The sequence below is a fragment of the Quercus robur genome, chromosome 3 (genome assembly GCF_932294415.1).
Source record: "Quercus robur chromosome 3, dhQueRobu3.1, whole genome shotgun sequence".
In the NCBI taxonomy this organism is placed as follows: Eukaryota; Viridiplantae; Streptophyta; class Magnoliopsida; order Fagales; family Fagaceae; genus Quercus; species Quercus robur.
Window position 1 is genome coordinate 16,146,668 of NC_065536.1, and position 12,278 is coordinate 16,158,945.

General features: G+C 30.2%; 1 long non-coding RNA gene across 1 annotated transcript; it reads left to right on the forward strand.

Annotated features, from left to right (window-relative positions):
• The first annotated feature begins 344 nt into the window (after positions 1-344).
• Positions 345-1,670, forward strand: LOC126717283 (uncharacterized). Its single transcript, XR_007652495.1, has 2 exons — positions 345-543; positions 1,446-1,670. It is a non-coding gene; the product is annotated as an uncharacterized LOC126717283 (long non-coding RNA).
• The last annotated feature ends 10,608 nt before the right edge of the window (positions 1,671-12,278 follow it).

Genomic DNA, 12,278 nt, shown 5'->3' on the forward strand with positions numbered 1-12,278 from the left:
TAATCCTCTTTTCTTCCTCTAAAAAAAAGTATTATAATTCTCTTTGAAATTATTTTTTATTTTCATATGAGTGATGGTTAATTATTATTTATTTTTAGTGGACTAACATAGTATTTATTGTTTTGAAAGAACTAACAAAGTAGTTACTAATTTCTATATTTGTAATTTTCTCAAAAAAAAAAATGTTCATGTTTGTTAGAAACATATCTTGGGTAATTTTATATCAGCTTTTGACATTTGTCGACTTGTCACCAATTAAACCAAAAGTTAATATTAAACAGTCTATTATATACTAATTAATACTAAAGTTTCTGCTATCCATGTTTAGCTTTGGGTCCCTTGGAAGGAATTTCTAATTCAGTGACTGAATATGTACCTCATACCATGACATATACATTGCCTTCATCAGTGGAAAAAGAGAGATATGGTAATATTCTCCAATGCACTATAAAGAGAGCAAAGAGCACCAAGTAATTAACTCATCAGAGATGGCGAAATTCTCTACTTTGTGTTTGCTGCTTATCATCCTCGTGATCATCTGCGGTAAATATTTCAAACTTAATTATTTTGTTGATTAATCCATTTTACTCTATTTGATCTACTTTGATTTGCTATGTTAATCCAACATAAGGCATAAGTGGTTGGTGAGTTTGCTTATTTTTGTACTTACATCATGAATATGTGGTCTTTGGCTCTCTTAGTGAAACCATGCAAGTCACATATCTCATGTGCTTTTACATTAATTTTGGCTTCTCACTTGTAAGAAAAATATGTAGCCGTAAAAGAAAGTAGCCAGTTTCTTTCTTTTTTGGATAGGAATACTGAAATTTCATTCAACTAAAAGAAAGTAGCCTATTGATATGATCCTATACATTTTTTCTTCTTTTTTTGCGGCCGAAAAAAATAGTGTTTCACAAATTCTGAACAAAATGACCCTTAATTTACTTCAGCTCCAAATCTTTAACTTCTCTTGTCACTTAAAATGTTAGTGAACCTTCATTCATAAAAGATAAATAAAAATTGTTACGTACTGAAAGTCTGAAACACTCATTTCTTTTCATTTATACTATGCTATAGCTCTAAAATAAAATTCAAGATCTACTGGCCACATCATCCTACTTTAAACTAGCTATATATACAAAAATTAACGACAAATCAAACAAAATAACAGTAAGAATTAAATTAGGTTAGTATTACCCAATTAAAATGAAATTTTGATTTGATTATAGTCAAATATCAAGTCAATTAATTAATTGTGACCTAAGTGAGTGATCATAGCAAAGCACAAAGTTACAAGTTTAATTAATGGAGAGAATCCAAAATAAAAGATAAAAAAAAATTATCTATATATATTGTTATCACAACATTTTTAGAGGTCATAGCTAGAGTCATAATTTTGCTTCAGTGATTGATGAAGTGCAATTCTGAATTTGTGGACTAAACAGATGAGAGAATGGTGCAAATGGCAGAAGCAAAAGACTGCCACAAAGTTTGGAACTGCAAGGGAGATAACCATTGCTGGGAAGACTGTAAAAATCGATACAGTGGAAAAGGAATGTGTGACTTATACACAGCACCTGGTGTTCCCAAGCAGTGCTTTTGTGCATACAAATGTTGATGTGTCACGTTTCCATCTTAATTAATTATTGTACTTAAACCCAAGGAGAAACTTATCGATAATTATATAAAATAATGAAAAGCTTTCGTAGATTATATGTTATCATCCATGTGTTAGGAAGATAATGTTATATTACTGTTTAATTTATAATTGGTGCTATGTTTTGTTGTTGTACACTTGACATATTGCTTTATGACAATGTAAATATTTAATGGTAATCTTTTTTAGCAGAAGATTAGATAATGGCACCCAAATGAATGACAGAATGGCTTTGTTCAACAAAAAGATTTGTTCCTTTTTTTTTTTTTTTTTTGGGTATATAGTCCAAGAAAAATGTTTAAGTAGTTAATTTGGAAAACGAGATGAATTAAATTACACAGAAAATTACAATCTACATCTTTGTGATTTATTAGTCCTTCCAATTTAGTCAATGAATTTTCATTTGTTATATTCAACCCCTTAAAATTAAGAAGACTAAAATGAAATTGCTAGGGTTAATTGTGGCTAAATTGTGATTGGACCAAACCAAATGGGGTCAATTGTTTGTCCAATAAATGCAAAATCCGTTAATTTAGACAAACCCCTAATAGTTTCATTTTAATCTAAATTTTAGGGAGTAAAATGTAGCAATTAAAAGTTTTGAATTTAAATTATGATGATAAAGTCAAACTATGGGAGGGAAATTGCAGTAATCCTAAATTATATTAATGAAAAGGTGGACTTAGAAATGATAATAGGGTGAGGCAGGGTTGGAGGACGTTGTAACCCTACCCTTAATTTAGTTTTAAAGCAGACCTAAGGAATTTATGGATTTGATTATTTGGGTATTAACCCATTAGAAACTGGGTTCAGGACCGACTGAAACTATAGGCCATTTAGGCCACTGCCTAAGGCCCCACCTATAAGAGGGCTCCAAATAATAATAATATAATATATAATATTACTTTTTTATTTGAGAAAAAAAAAATTACAAACAACCATCACCAAATCCCATCAGGCCATGAAGGCCCGTTTGTCACAGAGGCCTGTTTCTCAAAAAAAAAAAAAAAAAAAAAGAAAAGAAAAGAAGAAAAATAGAAGAAGATTTCAAACGGCCATCACCAAATCCCATCAGGCCATGAAGGCCGAATTTTTTTTTCTAAATAACAATAAATATTAAAAAATTTAGTTAATTGTCACGTTTCAAAACAATGTTGAAAACTAGCATCTCGAGTGTCTAAAACTCGAGTCTCAAGATAAAAATCGAGTTTTTAAGTCTCGATTTGTAAGTGGATTACTTTAAAGTGGAAAAAAATTAAGCTGAAAATCGAGTTTCAAAGACTCGATTTCCATAAATTGAATAAAAACGCCGCTATAGGTCTATAAAACGTCACTATAGGGCTTAAAAACGCCACTATAGGACTCCATAAATCTGTACTTATGAAAAAAATTTCCAGGAAAACGCTGTTATAGAGCTTTAAAACGTCACTGAAAGGCTTAAAAACGCCACTATAGGTGAAATTTTTTTTGCATGAAACTCGAGTCTTAAAGACTCGAAATCTATGTGGCATTTTCACGCTTACACAGCGAGTCTTTTGGACTCGAGATGCTACTTTCCTTTATTGTTACAAACGTTGTCTAACTAACTATATACAATTCTTTTGCATTGCTGTTTTGCACATTACCTCCATGAAGGCCCGTTTCTCACAGAGAAAAAAGCTGAAGTGACAATGTGACATGAAGGCTAATCCCATCAGACCATCACCAAATCTCTAGCTTGCAGAAGAAAAGATTACAAACGGCAGAAATGTTTAGCTTACAGAAGAAAAGATTACAAAAGGCAGAAAGAACTAAGAAGAGACAAATAAGAAAAGAAAGAAGAAAAAAAACACTCACTCTCTGACTCTTTCTATCTTGATTCTAAAAAAAACACTCATTAGTTGGCTTACTCATCAACTGGTGTTGGCAATAAACTTGGTTTGTTCATTGAAGGTTCGTTTTTTGTTTTTTCTTCCTTTCTCTCTTTCGTCTTCTTCATGTTTGCTGCTGGGTGTCTCAGTTTTTTTTTTCATGGGTGTCTGGGTTTTTTTTTTTCTTTTGAAGAGGAGTTTGCTCACGGGTGTCTGGGTTTTATTTTCTTTTTGGCTAAACTTTAGTTTGGTTGTTGTACTCGTAACTTTTTTTTTGTTTGTTCTCTTAAATATAGATTTCTTTAGATTCCTCTAGAAGCCTTTTGAATGGTCTGAATAGTCAATAGACCCACTTAAAGAGAAGAGTTAAAGTATTGATTCTAAGAAGTTCTAGTTTTACACGTTTTTTATTTTTTATTTTATTTTTTTATTTTAGGAAATCAGATTAGTGGTATGGAAGTTAAGGTCACGTTCTCTTCTCTTTTCTTTTTCTTTTTCTTTTTCTTTTTTTTTTTAAGAAATCAGATTTAGAGGGATAATGGGCTGGTCTTAATCTTAGTGGATCAAGTTAAGTCTTACACATTTTACTAGTGGGCTGGTCTTAGTGTTAGTGGATCCAATCAAGTTGAGTCCTACACATTATGCTAAAAAAAAGGGTTTACTGCTATACAAAAAAAAGAGTATTAATAACAAAATTATAAATTTAGAATAATTTACTTTGTATTAATATTAATTTTAATTTTTTTTGTGCAGGTTTAAAGTGTAAAGTGATCATATTAAGTAAAGTTGAAATTGTGTTTTTGATAAAATAGGTTCTATTGTTTTATACATTAAATTTATATTATTCTAGTTAAATTGTAATTTTTTTTTATTATAGACTGTGTTTCATTTATTTATAAATATTTTTTAATTACAAATGTCTACTAGAAAATATCTATCTGAATATGAAAAAAAAAAAAAAAAAGACAAGAGAAGAACTAATTGAAAAACATATATGAATTTATAATTAAATATAATAAAAGGCCCCTTTAAAGCTTTCGCCTAGGGTCCCCAAATTCATTGAGCCGGCCCTGACTGGGTCAAGTGTGAGATTCATGGATTTCTAATAAGTCAATTCACTTTTGTAATTTTTTAATTAAAAGATTCTACATTATTTGAAAAGATATATTATAATTCCGTAGCCATGTAGACATTGACATTAACAAAAATTAAAAGAAGGATCAATAACACTTATTTTTTAAATTTAAAGGATCAATATCAATATCACTTCTTGTTGTTTTTGGAAGCAAAGCTCTGCATTGATTAATAACAATATAAGGAAGACTATTACATCATAATTGATATAAGAAAAGACTATTACTTCATAATTAACAATAAGATAAGGAAGGACTATAACTTCATAATCCACAAGGATCAATAAGTAATTCTTTGGTACTCCTAAAGTACGAAGAATTGTACTCTCTCCTCTCACATTTATGGTAGGGATTACTTATTAAATTCATTGTGGGGTCCACCATGAATGTGAGAGAAAGGAGCACCATTTTTCCATGTTTCGAAAATACTTAGAAAATTTTCAGGATCCTTTAAAAAAAAAAAAAAAAGAATTTTCAAGATCAATAGCACTGATTAATAACACCCATTTTCTTTTCTTTTTTTGTTGGAAATAAAGCCCTGCATTAATTAATAATAATATTAGGAAATAGTATAACTTCATAATTAATAATAATATAAGGTAGGGCTATTACTTCATATATAATTAATGAAATGGGTTTAAGTTACACCTAGTGTAACTTTACAAGAGTTACATATTTTTAATTTTTTAGGCCATTGATTTGTATTAGATTTAAGGGTGAAAAAACATTAGTATATAGTGTGTTATTATTAATGTTCTCTATAAATTAGTAATTTAAGTCATTAAAAAAAAATTGCATTAATTCTCCACTCTCCACGTCATCATCTTCTTCCCCTCTCCCTAGAGATAAGCTTAATATTCCCCATGACATGGACTCTCTCTCTTCGTCAATCTCCATCGAGGCGTATAGTTATGTAAAAGTTTGCATTACCTTACAAGGTCAAAATCTGTTTCATTAAAAGCATTCAAAATATTTAAAACTCTTTTCATAGCACTCAAAAACCTCAAGCTGGCCCTTAGTTAGAACACTCCCAGATTCAACTTAATATTACTTTTGTTGTATATTTTAGAAATCATGACATGCTGATCTTCAGAATTTGGCAAAAATAAATCAAAAAATAAAATATTATCAATTCGTCTTCTTCTCTGGGTTCACGTTTAAGAATAGAGAGAGAAGCTAGCAATTAAAATTTTGATTTGGGGTCGGATGAATCTATTTCTGAACCGAGAGAGAGAGGGATTTTGGGTCTATTGAATCCATTTGGAGAATTAATGCCCTTTTTTTTTCTTCTATTTAATAAGAAAAGTTAATGCCTTAAACTACTATTTCTAGAGAACATTAATAATATGATTATGAGTCTTTTTTCACCTTTAGATCTAATATAAATTAATGATTTAAAAAATGAGTAACTTTTAAGAAATTACACTAGGTGTAACTTGAATACATCTCATAATTAATACTAACAAAGTAACAATATAAGGAAGGACTATTACTTCAAAATTAATTTGTTGCTTCATACAATGAAATATGGCTTTGTTGGAAATAAGATTGGTACCCAAGTGCCCTCAAGGATGGCAAAACTCTCTATCGTTTGCTATGTTCTTCTTCTCCTAATGATCAGCAGTGGGAAATACTTCAAAATTTATAATTTTATGATTTATTTCTCTCTTTTATGTGATGTATTTGATTTTCTTTGTAAATCCAAAATAGGCTAGGTGGTTGGTGGCTAGGTTTTTATATCCATTTCTCCCTTTTTAGAGATCAGCTTCGGGAATATGTGTCAAACATTTCTTGTTCATTCATTTCTCCTTTTTATACGATTTATTTGATTTCCTTTGTAATTGTATATACATTATTTGGGTATGATTTTTATCTTTTGGGATTTGAAACTAAAAAGACGTTATTGAAGAAGAAGTGACCATTACTGAAGAACAGTTTAGAAGAGTTACAAAAGAAACAAAAAACAAAGAAAGACGAAATTAAAATTTTCTCAACAAGAGTTTTCAAACAATTTACTGGAAACACCACGGCAAAATTGTCAAGTAAAGATACTCCATTAATTAGTTTTATATATATATATATATTATCATAATTATTTTTTGAGGCAAAAACCAAAGTCATAACTTAATTAAGTTTCTTTGTGATTGATTCAATGTCTACTGTGACTGTGTAGGTGAGAAAATGGTGCCCATGATTGAAGCAAAAGATTGCTACAAAGCTTGGGATTGCAAGGGTGATGGCCGATGCCGAGCGGGCTGTCAAAACCATTTCAAAGGACGGAGTGTGTGACTTATTCACTGCATCATCTGTTCCTAAGCAATGCTTTTGTGTGCACCCATGTTAATGCCACATGTACTAAAAATGTTGGTGTTAAAATAAATTGAACTCTATGGTCGTGGATCATGGTTATGAATTTTATACAATCAAGTTTAAGAATGATTTATATGACATATGCAACTAGTGGATTTTGACTCTTCCTAGTTACCGAGCATCCATTCAATCCTTGTGAATTGTGATTGTATATTTGGTGTTTGTTGTGGGACGGAATAATTGGAATAAAAATCCTATGTATTAATTATTATTAATAATAATAATATTTTTAAAGACATACTTTGAGAAAATCCTTTAGCAAAAGGGATATCTTGGAAATCCTTTCTTTTTCATGACAAAACCAAAATAAACATCTAATTTTGTTCAGTTTTGTATTTTACTGATCATGTAAAACTCATTCTTTCTTTAAAATTAAATTACCAAATTTAAAATGGAATGAAAACCAAACAATGACATATTATAATTAGTGGAACATAAAATATAGTACTTAAAATGAGATATAGGATTTGTAATTGAAGAGTTGCACATATTCAAAGTTTATTAAAGTAATCAAAGAATTTTGAACATCTCGTCATGAAAGAAAAAAAAAAATGCTTTGTTGACAATACCTTAAGGAAATGCATTGGCATTTATTTTTTTGGGCGCAAAAAGTGAAATAATGAGCACAAGATTGAAGGGTAAATTGGGTGGGTTTAGTAGTGGAGTTTGCAGGTATATAAATCAACTAAACTTGGAGGTCTCTACTTAGTTGAGGGACCAAATTGAGTGCTACCAAAATATATGGACCAAATTGACGGTGATTCTAAAATGTAGGGACAAAAATAATATTTTTGTATATTTTTTTAGGCAATACCCAAAGCGATAATGAAGCAAACATGATTTTAATCATTTTTCTATTAGAAATGGTAGAATTTGCCGTTTACCTCAACCAACATGTTATTTATTTAGATGATAATTTTTTGGGGTTTGTAATTTTCTTTTGGGGCTTATTTTATATAACATAGAGGTTAATGGCCCTTGTTATTGTTCAATTGGGAAAAATGGTAACTTTAGTGTGGTAGAAGCAGTAGATTGCTGTGATGCTTGGTGATATAATGTACTGGGAGAGTGCACTTTTTCCCTCCATCTAGAATTCCTAGTCAATGTGTTTGTCCATATCAATGTTTTTTGTTTAAGAAGTTTCTTATATTTTTTGATAATTGATATAGGCCCTTGCTTTCAACATAACCTTTTAATGGGGCCAAAAGGTAAAATTGTGAGGAACAAATTGTATAAGGACATGACACATCTTGACATCTAAGTTTTTTTTTTTTTTTTTTTTTTTTTTTCCGAAAAAATTTATATGAAGTTTATTATTTTGCTTGCTTGGCATACAAAACACAATATTGTTAAGGAAATTAGATACTTGGTTTCTCAACTACTTAAGGATAAACTTGGCTGGGGGATGTGGCCAAGCTGAATTCTCTTTTTGATGGACAATCAACCAAGGCTATTCAAAACCTTCCGGTGAGACCATGATACCAAGAGGACAAATTGTATTGGGTCAAGAGTCCTAATGGTAGCACTCTGTCAAAGCAGTATATTGGAGTAGATTGGAACCTATTGAAAGCAGTAGGAATAGTGATGAGAGGACAGAAATATGGAAATCCAAGATGCATGATAGACTGAATATGCTACTTTGGAGAGTTCCAGCAGATATAACGCCTACAAAAGATAAAGTGCAAAGAGATTGGAGAGCGACATTGGTTTTTTGCTCTGTCAAAGCAAGTAGAAACCACTATATATTTCTGTCCAAACTGGAGCAGATGCCATCAATTCGGCAACTCAGCACGCTCTGAATCTCTGCTCCAGTCAAGTTATAGTTCAGAGCGATGACAAAAATATGCGTGGAGGCCCTAAGTGCTGATACATTAAAATGGACTGATGTAGTGTGTTTTTTGCTTTAAAATGTGTAAAAATGGTCAAAATGTTTATTTTACACATTTATAGTTTTAAATCAAAATTCAAATATTTTAAGGATGATGTCATGAACAAAGGGGTTTGAATTTCTAAATATATTTTGCTACATTTTAACATGATTTTAATTATATATGAAAATGATAAATTACATAACTGGGAAGATTATGATCGGATTGTATATGAGGTGACATACTTGGGAAGAAAAGTAAATCAACATATAGAAAATCCACATGATGAGTGTTCCAATAAGGAGGAAATTTGAGCAATTTAAGATGATGTATTTTAAAGACATCCTTAAAGACATTATTAAAGACATTCTGTTGTCTTCTATCTCTTTTCAGAACTTTTCTTTTTCTCACATTTGTTGGCAAGATAATGCTTTAGCTGATGCCTTTGTCAAAAGAGCAAAATTTTCTTTTTCGTTGCTGGTTTGGATGAAATTTATTCCACCATATCTTTATAATTGTTATTTGTTAGATTTTTCAGCTATTGAATAAAGTGGCCCCTTTGGCCTGTTTCTCAAAAAAGAAAAAAAGAAAAAAGAAAAAAAAAATAAGAAAAGAAAAGATGATGTACTTTTAAGCAAAGTATTCCAGAACATTATTCAATTCAATTTTTCTATTATAAATTTTTTTTTTAATTATCAAATTTACATTAGAAAATCTATTTCATTATTCAAATTCAACGAAGACAAGTAATATAATTTATTTTGTATATAAAATTTTCACCTAATTATCATTATTGTTATTGTTATTGATAATAATAATAAAATTGGGTTTATTTCTTCTTTTCAAATTAAGTTTTTTGTCTAATCTCTATGTTATCTAACCTAGGCTACCTATTTTACCCTTTAAATCAAATAGATAGGAAAACAAAACACCAAAATTAAAGTTTTTTTATTTATAAAAATATCCCTTGCAACACCAAAACGCGATAAGCTTCATTTTTATCCAATACCAAATTCCAATCAAGCATTTTATCAAGAACTTTTTGTGCATCTCAATTCCTAACAAGCAATTCTATGATTTCCTATATACAATATAAAGGTTATGAGATACTCCATCAAACTTCTCTCCATCTCTCCTCTCTTCAAGGTTGTAGCGGCTGCTCCTTAGTTATCGTAGTGGTAATTTTAACACCAGGGAGGAAAAAATTACAGGATAGCGCTATGCTGAATAGGTACACGTTTGTAATCAGTGTATCTAGCTTTTGTACAATACCCGCTTCTTTCTATACATTGGGACTTACCTAATATTCTATCAACACAGAAATTAACTTACGCAATAATCTATCAACCTAGCTTGGGGATGATGCCATCCATAATTTATACACATATTTATTCTTTAAATTATAAATGTTTATGAGTGGGCCTTACATCACACGAACTTAAGGTGGATAAAAAATAAACATGATATTATTTGGGTAAAATAGTGAGGCCTTTTAAAAGAATTTCACGTAGGTTGGGATGATATTGGTAACTCAATTAATGATATTCAAGTCATTTTATAAACAAATATTCGTCTTTGACAGATATCGTTGTCTTATTGGTTGAAATTATATGGTCTCATTATAGCCAATGTCGAACATTGAAATGTTCTACCTTCATCATTTGTAGTGACCCACCAGATATAGTTAAATGCTTTCAAGATCCTATGTTGTTTCAAAAGTTTGGAAAGTAAGATTAATTCGTTATAGTGGCATGTAATAAAAAATGAGATGAAATTAGAAAGAAAGAAAAAAAAACCTTTACTTGGATAAGTTGCACAAGATTGTCCAAACTTGATGACAAGGTTCTAAATCAAAATTCAAATAGTTTAAGGATGATTTCATGAACAAAGGGGCTTAGGATGAGTTATTGCGTATGTGCATATCTTTGAATTTCTAAAGATATTTTTCCAAATTTTAACATGCTTCTAATCATATATGAAAATGATAATAACATAATTTGGAAGATTATGATCGGATTGTATGAGCAAGTGAGATGACATACTTGGGAAGAAAAGTAAATCAAAATATAGAAAATCCTCATGATGAGTAATTCCAATTGAGGAGGAAATTTGAGCAATCTAAGGTAATGTATTTTTAAGAAAAGTATTTTGGAATACTGCATGTTTATTCAAATAAAATTTTCCCCTTAATAAAAATTGTTATCAAAATTACAAGAGAAAATCTATTTCATTATTCAATGGAGACAAGTAATTTAAATGTATTTCGTATATAAAATGTTCACATAATCACTATTTTTGTTATTGTTATTGTTATTTTTTTTTTTCATAATTTGTTTTTTAATTTTCTAATGTGGCTTTTTTATTTATTAAAATGCTAACATGGATGCTGACGTGGTATTTATTAATGTTATTTTAATAGCTACATCAGCATCTAAGATGCCGCCTATGCACTGTGTTTGTCACCTCAGTTTTTTTGTTACTAGGTTGAAGGCAGAGACCAAAATAAAAACGATTTTCTGAAATCAGAGACTAACCTAAGAGCGAAATCAATTTAGGGACTATGGGCACTTAACCTCTGGTTCGACCTCGGATTCGACTCATTTTTGGGAAGTCCTCGGAAGCCTTTGGTTTTGTATCCCACATCAAAAGAGTCTTCCTCCACTTTCTGCCTTATAAGCTCTGAAGCGAAGGAGTAGTGTACCATTACCAACTAACGATACACTACTCCTTCGCTTCAGAGCTTATAAGATGTGGGATACAAAACCAAAGGCTTCCGAGGACTTCCCAAAAATGAGTCGAATCTGAGGTCGAACCACAGGTTAAGTGCCCACAGGGACCAAATCGAAAATCAGCCCAAAATGTAGGGGACCAAAACTGCATTTTCGCCAAAAAATAATAATAACACAAATGTTTTCAAAATTTTTTTTCCAAAGTGCTTTGAATTTTTTTTTTTTTTTCATTTGTTTTCAAAAGTGTTTTCTAAAATATGTCAAAAATGTTTTTCAAAAATGTTTTCAAAAAAAGGAATGATTCTTCAAAGATACATGTTTTCAAAAAACACTTTTGTCACTTCAAATAAATTGTTTTCAAATGGAGTATTTGTTTTGGAAAAAAAAAAACGTTTTCTTTGTTATTCCTAAGAGAGCCGAATATTTGCGAAAAAAAGAAGAAGAAGAAAGAAATGTTTTCCAAGATGAATGTGCTTTAACACGTTGGAATTTTATTTTAAAGAAAAAAAAAGTTTTTTTCTCAAAATTTCCAAATTAAAATATTTTCTAAGAAAATCTTTCTTTTCTAAAATAATAAAGTTAACGTTATAACTTTTTATTTCCAAGCCTTTTCTTAGAATTGTTGTAGTTTGTAGATTTGTGTTTAAGGCTCATTCTCTTGAATCTTTGAA